Here is a 13,564-nt window from a genome sequence, read left to right on the forward strand (position 1 = left end):
AGGGGGAGGTTGGTTCGAACTTGGGAGGTGGAGGTTGCGTGAACTGAGATCTCACCACTGTGCTCCAGCCTGGGTGACAGAGCTATGACCTGTCTTAAACAAAACATAGTACTAGAAATTCTAACCAATGCATTGCAAAAAGGAAATAGACAACAAAGTAAAAAAAGAGGTATACAGACAATAAATTAAAAAAGAAAACTGTCCATATTTGCAGATATCATTTCTATGTATCCCAAGGTATCTACCAAAAACCTCATAGAACAAATTAGTTCATTGAATTCTCAGTATTTGAAAGTATGTATTTCTATATACTAGCAATGGACACCAACATTTAAAATACAATACCACTTGTAATTGAGAGGGAGAGAGAGAAAACGATTTAGATGTAAATCTAACAAAAAATGTACACGACTTATATGCAGGAAACTACAAAATTCTGATAAAAGAAATAAAAGAAGATCTAAATAAATGGAGAGACATACAACATTCATAACTTGGAAGACTCAACATAGTAAAGATGTCAATTCTTCTGAAAGTGATATGCAGATTTAACATAATTTCTATCAAAATTCCAGTAAGACTTTTTGGGTAGATATAAAGATTATTCTATATGGATTGATAAAATAGCAAAGAAAAGGCAAAGAAAATGAAATAGTTTAAATAATTTTGAAAAAGAAAAATAAAGTGGAAGGAATCAGTCTACCAGATATCAAGACATTATACCGCTGCAGTAATCAAGATTATGTGTTATTCATGAAGGAACAGACACATAGATCAATGGAACAGAGTAGAAAATCCAGAAATAGACCCACACAAATACACACCACTAAATTTTTACAAAGAGGCCAAAGAAATCCAATGGAGGAAAGACAGCCTTTTCAACAAATGGTGCTGAAGCAACTGGCTATCCATAGGCAAGAAAATAAACTTCTATCTATAAGTCTCATACCTTATACTAAAATTAACTCAAAATGAATCACAGACTTACATGTAAAACTATGAAATGTTTCAAAAATAACACAGGACAAAATCTGCAAGATCTCAGCAAAGACTTCTTAAGCTTGACACCCGAAAGCATGACCCATAAAAGAAAAAACTGATAAATTCAACTTCATCAAGTCTTCACTTTCAGAAAGATTTTGTTAAGGGCATGAAAAGACTGGGAGAAAATATTTACAAGCAACATATCTCACAAAGTATTAGCGTCTAGAATATGTTCTTAGAGTCTCAAAACTCAACAGTAGAAATGCAAACAATCCTATTAGCAAATGGCCAAAAGACATTGATATGGTTTGCTTGTATTGCCACCCAAATCTCATCTTAAATTGTGGCTTTCATAATACCCACATATCATGGGAAGAACATGATAGGAGGTAACTGAATCATGCAGGCAGGTTTTCTTGTGCTGTTCCTGTGATAGTTAATAAGTCTCACAAGAGCTGATGATTTTTATCAAGGGCAGTTTCCTTGCACACGCTCTCTTGTCTGCCACCATGTAAGACGTGCCTTTGCTCCTCCTTTGCCTTCTGCCATGATTGTGAGGCCTCTCCAGCCATGTGGGATTGTGAGTTCACTTAACCTTTTCCTTTTTCTGTTTCTTTTTTTTTTTTTTTTTTTTTTTTTTTGAGGAAGAGTTTTGCTCTCGTTGCCCAGGCTGGAGTGCAGTGGTGTGATCTCAGCTCACTACAACCTTGGCCTCCCAGGATCAAGCAATTCTCCTGCCTCAGCTTCCTGAGTAGCTGGGATTACAGGTACCCGCCCCCACACTCAGCTAATTTTCTTGTATTTTTAGTAGAGACCGGGTTTCACCATGTTGGCCAAGCTGGTCTTGAACTCCTGACCTCACATGATCCACCCGCCTCAGTCTCCCAAAGTGCTGGGATTACAGGCATGAGCCACCGTGCCCAGCCTAAACTTCTTTTTCTTTACAAATTACCCAGTCTCAGGAATTTGTTCATAGCAGTATGAAAATGGACTAATACAGACATGAAGAGATATTTCACCAAAGAAAATTTATAGGATGCAAAATAAACACGTGAAAAGATGTTCAACATCAATAGCTATTAGGGAAATGCAAATTAAAATCACAGTGAGACAGCACTCTACAGCTATTAGAATGGCTAAAATAAAAAAATTGCCAACTCCAAAGGCTAGGGGAAATGTGGAGGAACTGGAACACTCCTACATTTCTGGTGGCAATGTAAAATGGTACAGCAGCCAATGTGGAAGATAGTTTGGCAATTCCTTAGAAAACTAAACATGTAACTACCATACTACCCAGAAATTGCACTCCTGGGCATTTATCCTAGAGAAATGAAAACGTAGGTTCACACAAAAATGTGTTGATAGTAGGTTTATATTATTAGAATGCTTTATAAGATGTTTATAGCCGCTTTATTTGTAAAAACCCCAAACTGGAAACAACTCAGATGTCTCTTCTCATGAGTGAATGGTTACACAAACTGTGGTATAACCATACCATGGGATATTAATCAGCAATAAGAGGGAATGAACTGTTGATACATGCAACAAACTGGATGAAACCCCTGAAAATTATGCTGAGTGAAAAAAGCCAATCTCAAAAGGTTACGTATGGTGTGATTCCACTTATGCTGTTCTCTATGAGAACAGTTTTGTGATTGCCTGGGGTTACCAAGAGAGTAGGAGAGGCAGGTAGCAGATGTAACCTTAGAAAGACAACATGAGGGAACCTTAAGGTGATGGATGTATTCTGTGTCTAGACTGTGTCAATGTCAATATCCAGGTTGTGATATTTTACTAGAAATGTGCAAGAAGTTGCCATTGGGGAAAACTTAGTAAAGGGTACAGGGGATTTGTTTTTGTTTTTTGTTTTTTTGAAATGGAGTCTCACTCTGTCACCCAGGCTGGAGTGCAGTGGCACGATCTTGGCTCACTGCAACGTCTGCTTCCTGGGTTCAAGTGATTCTCCTGCCCTGGTCTCTTGAGTAGTTGGGATTACAGGCATGTACCACCACGCCCAGCTATTTTTTGTGTTTTCAGTATAGACGAGGTTTCACCATGTTGGTCAGGCTGGTCTTGAACCCCTGACCTCAGGTGACCTGGCCACCTTGGTCTCCCAAAGTGCTGGGATTACAGGCGTGAGCCACTGTGCCCGGCCCCTTTGTATTATTTCTTAGAACAAAATATTTATTTTTTTGAAAGCCTCTTGATAATTCAAGGCAGTGCTGTCCAATAGACATAGAAAGTAAGTCACACATTGAACCTTTATATTTTCTAGCTCACAAAGTCAAAATAAAAAGGTGAAATTATAATTATACTGTTTATGTAACCCAATATATCCAAAAAATTATCTCAACATGAAATCAGTATAAAAATTATTAGCAAGATATTTTACATTCTGTCTTAGCTCAGGCTGGTATAACAAAAATACCATAAACTGGGTGGCTTAAACAGCAAACATTTATTTCTCACACTTCTGGAGGCTGGGAAGTCCAAGATCAAGGTGCCAGCAGATCCAGCAGATTCTGTGTCTGGTGAGGGCTCTCTGCCTGGTTTGCAGAAGGCCAACTTCTTGCTGTGCTTTCACATGGCAAAGAGACCTCATTCTAGTCTTTTTCTCTTCTTATAAGGACACTAATCCCAGCATGGGGTCTCCACCGACCTAAACCCAATCACCTCCCAAAGGCCTCACTTACTCTGTGAGGTATTATGGGACAGTATTCAACATATGAATCTTGATGGGATACTAACATGCGGTCCAGAACAACTTTTTGTTTTCCGTACAAAATCGTTGACATCTGCTGTGTACTTTATACTTGCTGCACATCTCTATTTGGACTAGCTGAATGTGAAGTGTGGCTAGTAGTTACTATGTTGGGCACTGCAGCTTAAAGGGATGCATTTGTGTCATGGGGAAGTTTCATCATTTCTGCAAATCAGGATGCCAAAAGAGCAAGCTGTTATAGAACCTGGAGAATCCCCAGAAATATTTCTCCTTGCCATGGGGGCTTGAGCGGGAAGGAGGAAAAAGAAATGGATCTCAGTTGTCTCTGAGGAAGAACATGCATCCTCAACTTAAATTTCTTTCTCAGAATTTCTACCGTGGGAGCAATGACCTGGGGGTTGCATTATTACTCAACCTATAAACTAAGTACATCTTCCAAGAACAAACATTTATTTTTTCACTCTGGTCTAAATCCAGTGGGTCTTCATTACTGGGCAAAAAGGTTTTTAAATTCCTTCACACAATAAGAGAATTCATAAAGGGGCATCTTTACCCTCAAAGCCATCATTTTGATTTTTGATACCTAGGGAAAGATACCATTATGTTTGCTCTCTCCAGTGGCCCCCATCTGATAGGAGAGGGCAAGGATCTCCTTTTGTTGCAGCGGCCTCCCCTGAGTGACTATGTTTCAACAACCACAGTTGTGAATTTGTTCAAATGTCTTTTCCCAGGCAGGGAAGTGCTGTTTGCCAGCATAGGGGTGAGATGAACACAGCACTTGCCCTGATTCATAGCTGTCCAGCTGCAGAGGCATGAAGTTGTCTTAGAGCCCAGGGGCAAAGGTGACTCTTGCACAAACCTGACCATTTTGAGCCAGTGGTACATCAGGTTCTATCTTCAGCAGACAAAGTGCATAAAAGAGTTGCCACCTTTGATTACGGTCTTTCTGAGTCTCAGGGATGGACTCCTGATGTATCAGTCACGAATTTAATAGACTGACCCTCAGGATAAAGTACTGCTTCTAATGTTTTTTTTCATTATAGTCTAACCTACTGTGTGGAGTGTCAATGCATTACTTTAGAGACTGCTGAAAAAGAACTCCTTTCATAGAATTCTAGGAGATAACATGACATAGTGGATAAGATCACACAAGGACTTTAGAGCCTGACGGCCTTGGTTTGATTCCAGGTGGTGTGATCTTGCCAAGTTATTTATTTATTTATTTAGGACTGAATTTTGTTCTTGTCTCCCGGGCTGGAATGCAACGGCACAATCTTGGCTCACTGCAACCTCTGCCTCCTGGGTTCAAACGATTCTCCTGCTTCAGCCTCCCGAGTAGCTGGGATTACAGGCACCCACCCAGCTGATTTTTCCATTTTTAGTAGAGACGGGGTTTCACCATGTTGGCCAGGCTGGTCTTGAACTCCTGACCTCAAGTGATCCACCTGCCTTGGCCTCCCAAAGTGCTGGGATTACAGGCGTGAGCTACCATGCCCAGCCTTGGCAAGCTATTTAATGTCTGTCTGCCTCAGTAACTTCATCTGTAAAATGGGCATAATAATAGCACTACCTCATAAGGTTATTCTGAGCACTAAATGACTTGATATATTAAAGTACTTGGAATGCTGCCACGGCACATAATGAAGACTATATTGGCTAAGATTTTTATTATATACTCAGAGTGGGACAGAGGAAGTGACATTTTCCCATGCTTCCCAATCTCCTGTCTTACGCAACAGCCATTGCTTAGTGATCGTTTCTCTCACTGTCACTAGAAAAAAATCTAGTCCAGGAAATACTTGCTCTGTCTTATTGCATGCAAGTCAGAGTAAGATACCTTAAGAGTTGGGGACAAGCAGAAAGAGCCATCATCTGGTGGGTGGATTTCTGGGGCTGATCCAAAAGGCACGTCTTAAAACAAAGGCAAATTCAAAATTGTGAGTGTTTTGTGTAAATGTCTACTCACTGTAAAGGGCTTGCCAGAGAGGAAGATTTCAGGTAGCCATCAGTCACACAGGCGCTGGCATGATCTGCTGGGAGAAGAGGAGCGGAGCCAGAGAATCCCTGCACTCCTGAGCTGCTGCCTGCTCTACTACTCCTTTGTGTACCCTGAACCTTGGGAGGAGTGGGCGCCTTAAGGTGACCCCCAACTGGGCATACCTTTGGAGAACCCCCTCGCCTTAAATGCTGATAAAACCCATGGTTTGCTTCTAACCAATAGAATATAGCAAGAGTGATGGGATGTCACTCCCATGATTATGTTACTGTTCTGCTGGTTTTGAAGAAGTAAAATGTCATATTGTGGGCCCATGGCAAAGAATTATGAGCAGCTTCTAGATACTGAGAGCAGGCTGTCTCCAATATTAGATGAAAAGCCAGGGCCCTCAAACATATAGCTTCAGGGAAATCAACTTTTTATTATATACTCAGAGTGGGGCAGAGGAAGTGATAACCTGAATAACCTGAATGAGCTTGGAAGCAGATTTTTTCCTAATCAAGCCTCCAGAGGAGAACCAGACCTGCTGACATCCTTGATTTTTAGCTTTATAAGACTCTGAGCAACACTTTGGGAGGCCGAGGAGGGCGGATCACCTGAGGTCAGGAGTTCGAGACCAGCCTGGCCAATGTGGTGAAATCTCATCTCTACTAAAATACAAAAATTAGCCAGGCATGGTGGCATGTGCCTATAATCCCAATTACTTGGGAGGCTGCAGCTTGAGCCCAGGAGGCAGAGATTGCACTCCAGCCTGGGCGACAAGAGCAAAACTCCACCTCAAAAAAAAAAAAAAAAAAAAAAAAAAAAAAAAAAGAACTCTGAGCAAAAGACCCAGTTAAACAATGCCCTGATCCCCAGAAACTGTGAGCTAATAAATTTGTTATCTTAAAGCACTAGTATGTAGTAATTTGTTACACAGCAATAGAAAACAAATACAGATGGGGATGGAATTAAGAGAAATCAAAACACAGAATCTACATGGATTCCAGGGGTTGCAGCCTCACATGTTACCAGTTTTAAGGCCAATGGAAAAGGTTAATCTTCCTCTCTCCCTAGAATCCCCCCGTAAAAGTCTCACTGCTTCTCACTGGTATTGATCCGGTCACATTCTCATTCATAAACCAGTGGTATAGACCAACATAATGTGGTACCTGACAGGCAAAGGCTGAATCACATGCCCACTACAGAGATGGAAGTACAATTAACTCCACTTGAAATGCAAAGGCTGAGAGTGAGGGAGGAGGCATTCCCTGGGGGAAGTGATGGTAGACTGTCTTCAAAGACGAAGCAGAAACATTCCTCTCCAGCCCTCCTGCAATGTGACTTTGCTGCTCCTCCCATCCAAAGGTAGAGTTTATTTTCCCTCCCCTTGTATCTGGGCTGGTCTTGTAAGTTGCTGGGTTAATCCAGGTTGTCTAAGAAACAGTTGCCAAGGCAAGACTAAATGTGCAAGGATTTTATTAGAGCCTGTGTGAAAGAAACTAAGAAGCAAATTTGGGAGAGCCAGGCTGAGCACGGTGGCTCATGCCTGGAATCCCAGCACTTTGGGAGGCTGAGGCAGGTGGATCACTTGAGGCCAGGAGTTTGAGACCAGGCTGGCCAACATGGCAAAAACCTGTCTCTACTAAAAATACAAAAATTACCTGGCATGCACCTGTAATCACAGCTACTGGGGAGGCTGAGGTAGGAGGATCACTTGAACCCAGGAGGTAGAGGTTGCAGTGAGCCGAGATTGTGACGCTGCATTCCAGCCTATGTAACAGAATGAGGCTCTGTCTCAAAAAAAAAAGAAAAGAAAAGAAAAAAAGAAAAAGAAAAGAAATGGGAGAGCCATCAGGCCATGATGCAAGTTTGATCCTGTATGAAGGTGAGAGAAAGGAAAAGAAAGTTGGGCAGAAGTATCTAAGAAAAATTTAGCAAAACGATTGGGGAAGCCTCGAGCCAAAATTGGCCAAAAAAGGAGTCCCATTCCTCCCAGGAAAAGATTTACCTCTGTATCCAGTCTGTGGTCTCTGCACAAACTTAAGAATGAAATTCACAACACAGTTGCTGGGGCCCTCAATCAGCTACATGTCCTGTAGCGGGAGGTCTGGCAGATGCATTCTATGGGCCACCATATTTGCTTTGATCAACAAAATGCAGAAGTGAAGTTCCATGATTTCCAAGGTTTGGCCTTAAGAGAATTTATGGCTCCACTTCTCTTGGAATGTTCACCTGAACTGCCTGCCATTCAGGGAAGCTGGTGTAGCTGCTAAAGATGCCATGCCATGTGAATAGGCATTGAGGCCACCCAGCCAATAGCCAACACCAACTGTAGATGTGTGACTGAGGCTGTCTTGTGTCTTTAAGCCCAGCTGAATGCAACCATGTGAGAGAATCCAGGCAAAGTCAGCAGAGGAATCACCCAACCAACCCACAGAATCATGAGAAATAATAGCCACTGTTTTAAACCACTAAATTTTAGAGCAATTTCTTATGTAGCAATAGTTAATTGAGACAAAAGTAGAGGTGGCCAATACTTAGATGTCCCAAACTCAGCCCATGGCCAATATGGCACTACCGTGTATAAACACTAACAAAGAGAATCTGCAGTGCAAGAAGGGGCAAGGCCTTGTTTTTAACAGCAGCACTAAGAAACTTTAGAGAGAAAAGCCCGGTCAGCCTTAAGAATTTGGGGATAGGCTACATCTATCATTCTTCCAGTGGGCCCATACTAGGTTTATCTAGAGCCATGGTTCTCAGCTTTGCATACACATTGGGACCATCTTGAAAATATTGATGAAATCAGCCTGGGCTGGGGCCTGGTCACTCAGGTGTTTTAAATCTTCCCAAAGTGATTTTAAAAGTGCTGCCAAGGTCGAGAGCCATGAACTTAAATGCTTCTTTGACCTTTTTATATTTTCTACCATCTCATCTTTTGAGACTAAGTGACAGCCAATATGTGGGATCCCAGAGACCTTGTTGACATCTACCTGACCTGCTATTTACTCCTTCTGTGCCACTCTGAGGGTGCTGCCAAGCCTTCTCTCTTGGTCCCCACTTCTTACTGTGAACATTGAACACAACTTCCTTCCTTTATTATCCAAGGCCCCTGCACAAATGCCTGTATTGATTGGTTTGAGTGTTGATCCACTTTAGGTGGCATTTAAAAAAAAAGACCAAGTTCACTCTATATGGGAATTTGGTCATCAGTCACACAATCAAATGAATTACGATGCCCCCTCTGTGGCCAGTCTTGATTTTTTCAACCTTAGGCAAGTCACTTCACTTTTCTTGGTTGCAGTTTCTTCACCTCTAAAATAAAAAGCACTCTATCATTCTGTAATTCCACTAGTTTCCTATATTTATCACCTGGTATCTTTCATTGGGTACTTGTTTTGGATTCTACGATAGAAAAGAAAACGACAATATTAAAATGCCAATTTACTTGGCTTTATGGGAATAGCAGAGAATGAAAAGCCATTCATATCGAAATTCTACATGGATATTAAACATATTCCTGGTTGGATTTATAGTCAACCTTGGTGAACACGTGGCAATTTAAAATGTTTGTTCAGCGCCAGGACAAGATATATGGAAACACAATCGTGTGGGCAGTTTGTTTGAAACACTGTTCTCAGAATCCCTCCACTGTCGATTTGCAAATGATTTCACTCCCGAAAGAGCAATGGGTCTATATTCTTATGCCTATTTATCTACATCAAAGGCAGTTTTCGTTTAGCTCATTGAAACGTGTAATCCCAGGGGACAAACAACATGGTACATGTTAAATATCTAGTGTTTTCAAGAAGTCATGCTCACATGGAAACATACTAGAGAATAAGTAATAAAGTATGAATGGTCTGTCTGGAAAGATCCACTATACCAAATAGTTTGATTGTCAACAAGTGGCAGAGAGGGCTGTTATTCAATGATATCAAATATTTCAAACTTCCTAGCTCCCATCCTCCCCCACCCCCTGCCCACCCCAATGCCACTCTTCAAATCTTTGGCTGAGCAACTAGTGCTGCAACAAACTGTCTTTTATTTATTTATTTATTTATTTGAGACAGAGTTTTGCTCTTGTTGCCCAGGTTGGAGTGCAATGGTGCGATCTTGGCTCACTGCAACCTCCATCTCCCAGGTTCAAACGATTCTCCTGCTTCAGCCTCCCGAGTAGCTGAAACTACAGCAGTGTGCCACCACGCCTGGCTAATTTTTGTATTTTTAGTAGAGACAGGGCTTCGCCATATTGGTCAGGCTGGTCTCGAACTTCTGACCTCAAGTGATCCACCCGCCTTAGCCTCCCAAAGGGCTGGGATTATAGGCATGAGCCACCGCGCCCAGCCATGAGCTTTCTTTATTCAGCAACTAGTGAGTGACTTGCATCTGAGAGGCTTCCCTGTTGGTGGACACTGGCTGGGTCTCTCTGCCCTTTTCTGGGTCACTAAGGTAGATACTTAAAATAAGAAAAAAAGTAGCTCCTGAATTTCTCGGTTCAAGTCCATTTTTCCTCCTGGCTCAGCTTGCCCTCTCTCTCTCTCAGAGGATGCTAGATTGCTATTGCTGGCAGCAGTGAGGCAAGGAAAGACTGAAGGCATGCACAGGAAATGAGCTTGCCTTCAAAAAACCGCCATGTCTGAAAATGAACGCACAGACGAATGAAAATGCTGATGCTGAAAGGGTCAAGTGGGTTTCTCCACCCTGGCAAATAATGATGTAGGGTTTAAGAGTCTCTGGTGCATGTTGGCAGGGGATTTCACTCCGTCAGTGTGTTTGGTGGTTGAAGTTCAAGAAAGAATGGTTGAAACATAGTCCAAATAATCATCGTCAAGTTTATGTAACAGGAAAAAAGGACCAGCTGAGATCCATCTATGAAGTGTAATTGGAAATCTGCTGGGAGAGAGACAGAGAATTGTATTGCCAAATGTGGGGAGAGTTAACGCAGTTATTACTTTCTGCCAAATAGTATCTCTTATATTCTGTGAATCCAAGTCTCCATTATGAAAGAAAAAAAAGAGAGAACAAGCACATATAAATGTACACTGCAAGAGAAACTTTCTAGTGATTTCCAATTCAGCTAGTCTTTGAAGTACTGGAGAAAACTGAGGGTCTTCAATGTAGGCAGAGGCTGGACAAAGTGTTCAATTAAAAAAGATCTTAGAACACAATTTTATCCAGACTGGGTGCCCAGAGCCATGAGCTCAAGTGACCCACAAGTCTGCAGTCTGGCTTCCAGATGAAAACACTAGACAAGTGAACTGAGTTTTAAAAACTGGCAGGCACTGGAGTAGGGGAGGGGGTTATATCATTCCATCCCCTTAGTCTCCAGTTACCCACAAGGAAAGCCTTTGATAAAGAAGTTGTAGCAGACACAACAAATAACTGCTTCATCAAGACATATATTTCAGGGTATTTCAGAAAACAAGACGTTTCTATTTTCACTAAGCCATCTTTATCATGCATACAATAACTACCACATTAATAATCAAATAATTCGCCACATTTTTAAGCCCAAGCTTTCGGGATCAGATAGGTCTGAATTGGATCCCCAGCTATACAACCTCCTAGGTAGCTGTGTAATGTTGAGCAAGCGCTATAATGTCTTGGAACCCCAGTTACTTCATCTGTAGAATGAGATAATTAATAAAATTGACATAACAGTGTTGTTGGGAGAATTAAATACAGTTCTCCTTCAGTAGCCTTAAGAGTTTGGTTCTAGGACTGCTCCCCCACCCCCACTCCATGGATACCAAGATCTATAGATGCCCGAGTCCCTGATATAAAATGGTGTAGTATTTTCATAGCACCTATGGGCATTCTCTTGTATACTTTCAAATCATCTCTAGATTATTTATAACACCTAATACAACGTAAATGCTAAATAGTTGTTATTCTGTTATTTTTTCCTTTTATTTGTATTACTTTTATTGTTGTATTATTTATTTTTCAAATATTTTCCATCTGCAGTTGATTGAATCCATCAATGTGGAACCCGTAAATACAGAGGGCTGACTGTAACATGATGCATATATAAGATGTTAGTGTCACGACTGGCACATTGTTGATATTAAATAAGAGTTATCTGTGTTTTCTATTAACATGAGAAGGTAGAGTTATAAAATAGAGAACAGTAATGGTTCCTATGAGTTGTGTTTTTTAGAACAGTTTTGTTGAGCTTTCATTTACATAGCATAAAATGTACTTGCTGAAAGTGCACAATTCAGTTGTTTTTCGCATTTACAGAGTTGTACAACCATCACCATCATCTAATCTTAGAACATTCGATCACTCACCAAAGAAACCCATACCTATTAAATGTCATTTCTCATTCTCTAACCCCAGCCCCTGGCAAGCATGAATCTACTTTCTGTCCCTCTGGATTTGCTGATTCTGGGCTTTTCATGTAAATGGAATCATACGATATGTGGTCTTTTGTGACTGGTGCTACACCTACTCCTCAACTTATTTTTACATGAACAATAGAAAGTGGAAATCAAAAGGATTCTCTGTTAGATTATCTCATAGGTTGAATTTTAAAGGATTCACACAGGATTTGGGAAGGGAATGGTTAAATGCCACACGACTTTTCAGCAGCCATTAAGCAAATAAATCATGCAGTTTGATTACATTAATGCGTAACAGCTTTTCCTTGTTCATTTATTTTCTCTGGATCCCATTCTCAGCATTTGGCTCCATCATGAAGAGGCTCCTTCCAACCCTGAGAATATCCTTGACTCTGGCCAAAGCCTGACAACACTTGTTTCTACAGCAAAGCCTATGGTGCACTGCATGAGGCTGTATGCCTAATAGGGATGCAGGAGATCTGGTCCAGCCCTCTGCCACTAGCCTTAGGTGTTGAGGGAATCAAAGGAGATCACAAACCTCAAGGGCTCTGGAAAATCCTCATATGTCAGTCAGGACTTTTGGGTCGAGTGTGCCAGAGCACAACTGTCTCACCCAAGGTTCCAATGGGAAACAGGTGGCACTCACATGGATTAACCAAGGAGAGTTTAATCAAGAGATTATATTTTTTAAGTGTGGGAAAATCAGAACCACACTTAAACCATGCCTATTCCCTGGGTCTCACTCTAGCTACCCTCCTCACTGAGGAGGAGAAGTCATGGGGTCAAGGGGATAAAGACCATGCTTCAACTCCCATGCCTTCAACTTTCCTGTCCACCTCCCGGGTTCATTCCCTGGTTCCTGAGGGTGGAGGGCACCACATGTGTGTGACTCCCCTGCACCCCGACTCCAGGGCAGAGGATGGACAAGGGATGCTGTCTGTAAAGAATGTACAGACTGTGAGCCCCCATGGTGCAGGATGGAGCTGGGGTGGATGAGCAGGTGGGTAAGCCAAGGGCCTAGGAGCCTCCGTTTATACTCTTGCTTTGGGCCTACCAACCTTAGGAGTGGACCTAGATGAGATAATGGTAAACTAAGAGGAGATAGTACAGTACTCCCAGGCTAGCAGTACAGGAGCAGTTATCAACCTGAGGCCTGAAGGGCCAAGGAAAGAGGGCAGCTTCCAGAACCCAGCTATAGGAGCAGGCCACAAACAGGTGCTCCAGTCTTTGGTTTGGGACCAGAACCAACCCCAGAGAAGCCACAAGGAGGGAGCCAGAGTTATTCAGGCCTGCTTCATTCTTCTCTAGCTCATTGAAATCTTGACAGGGCTCTCCCATGGCCAATCCTAACCAGAAGCATGAGGGCAAAGGAAAACACGAAAGCACTCCACAAAGGCCAGCCAGCTCCCACAAAGCGCAGGGGAGGAGTGGAGCCTGGATCTGGAGCATTCAATACAAAGCATCAACCACTCCACTCAAAAAAGGAAATTTATTATATGAATGCAGGAGCTAGGTCATCATTTGTCCGGGAGCCAA

The sequence above is a fragment of the Rhinopithecus roxellana genome, chromosome 16 (assembly GCF_007565055.1).
Source record: "Rhinopithecus roxellana isolate Shanxi Qingling chromosome 16, ASM756505v1, whole genome shotgun sequence".
NCBI classification, from domain to species: domain Eukaryota; kingdom Metazoa; phylum Chordata; class Mammalia; order Primates; family Cercopithecidae; genus Rhinopithecus; species Rhinopithecus roxellana.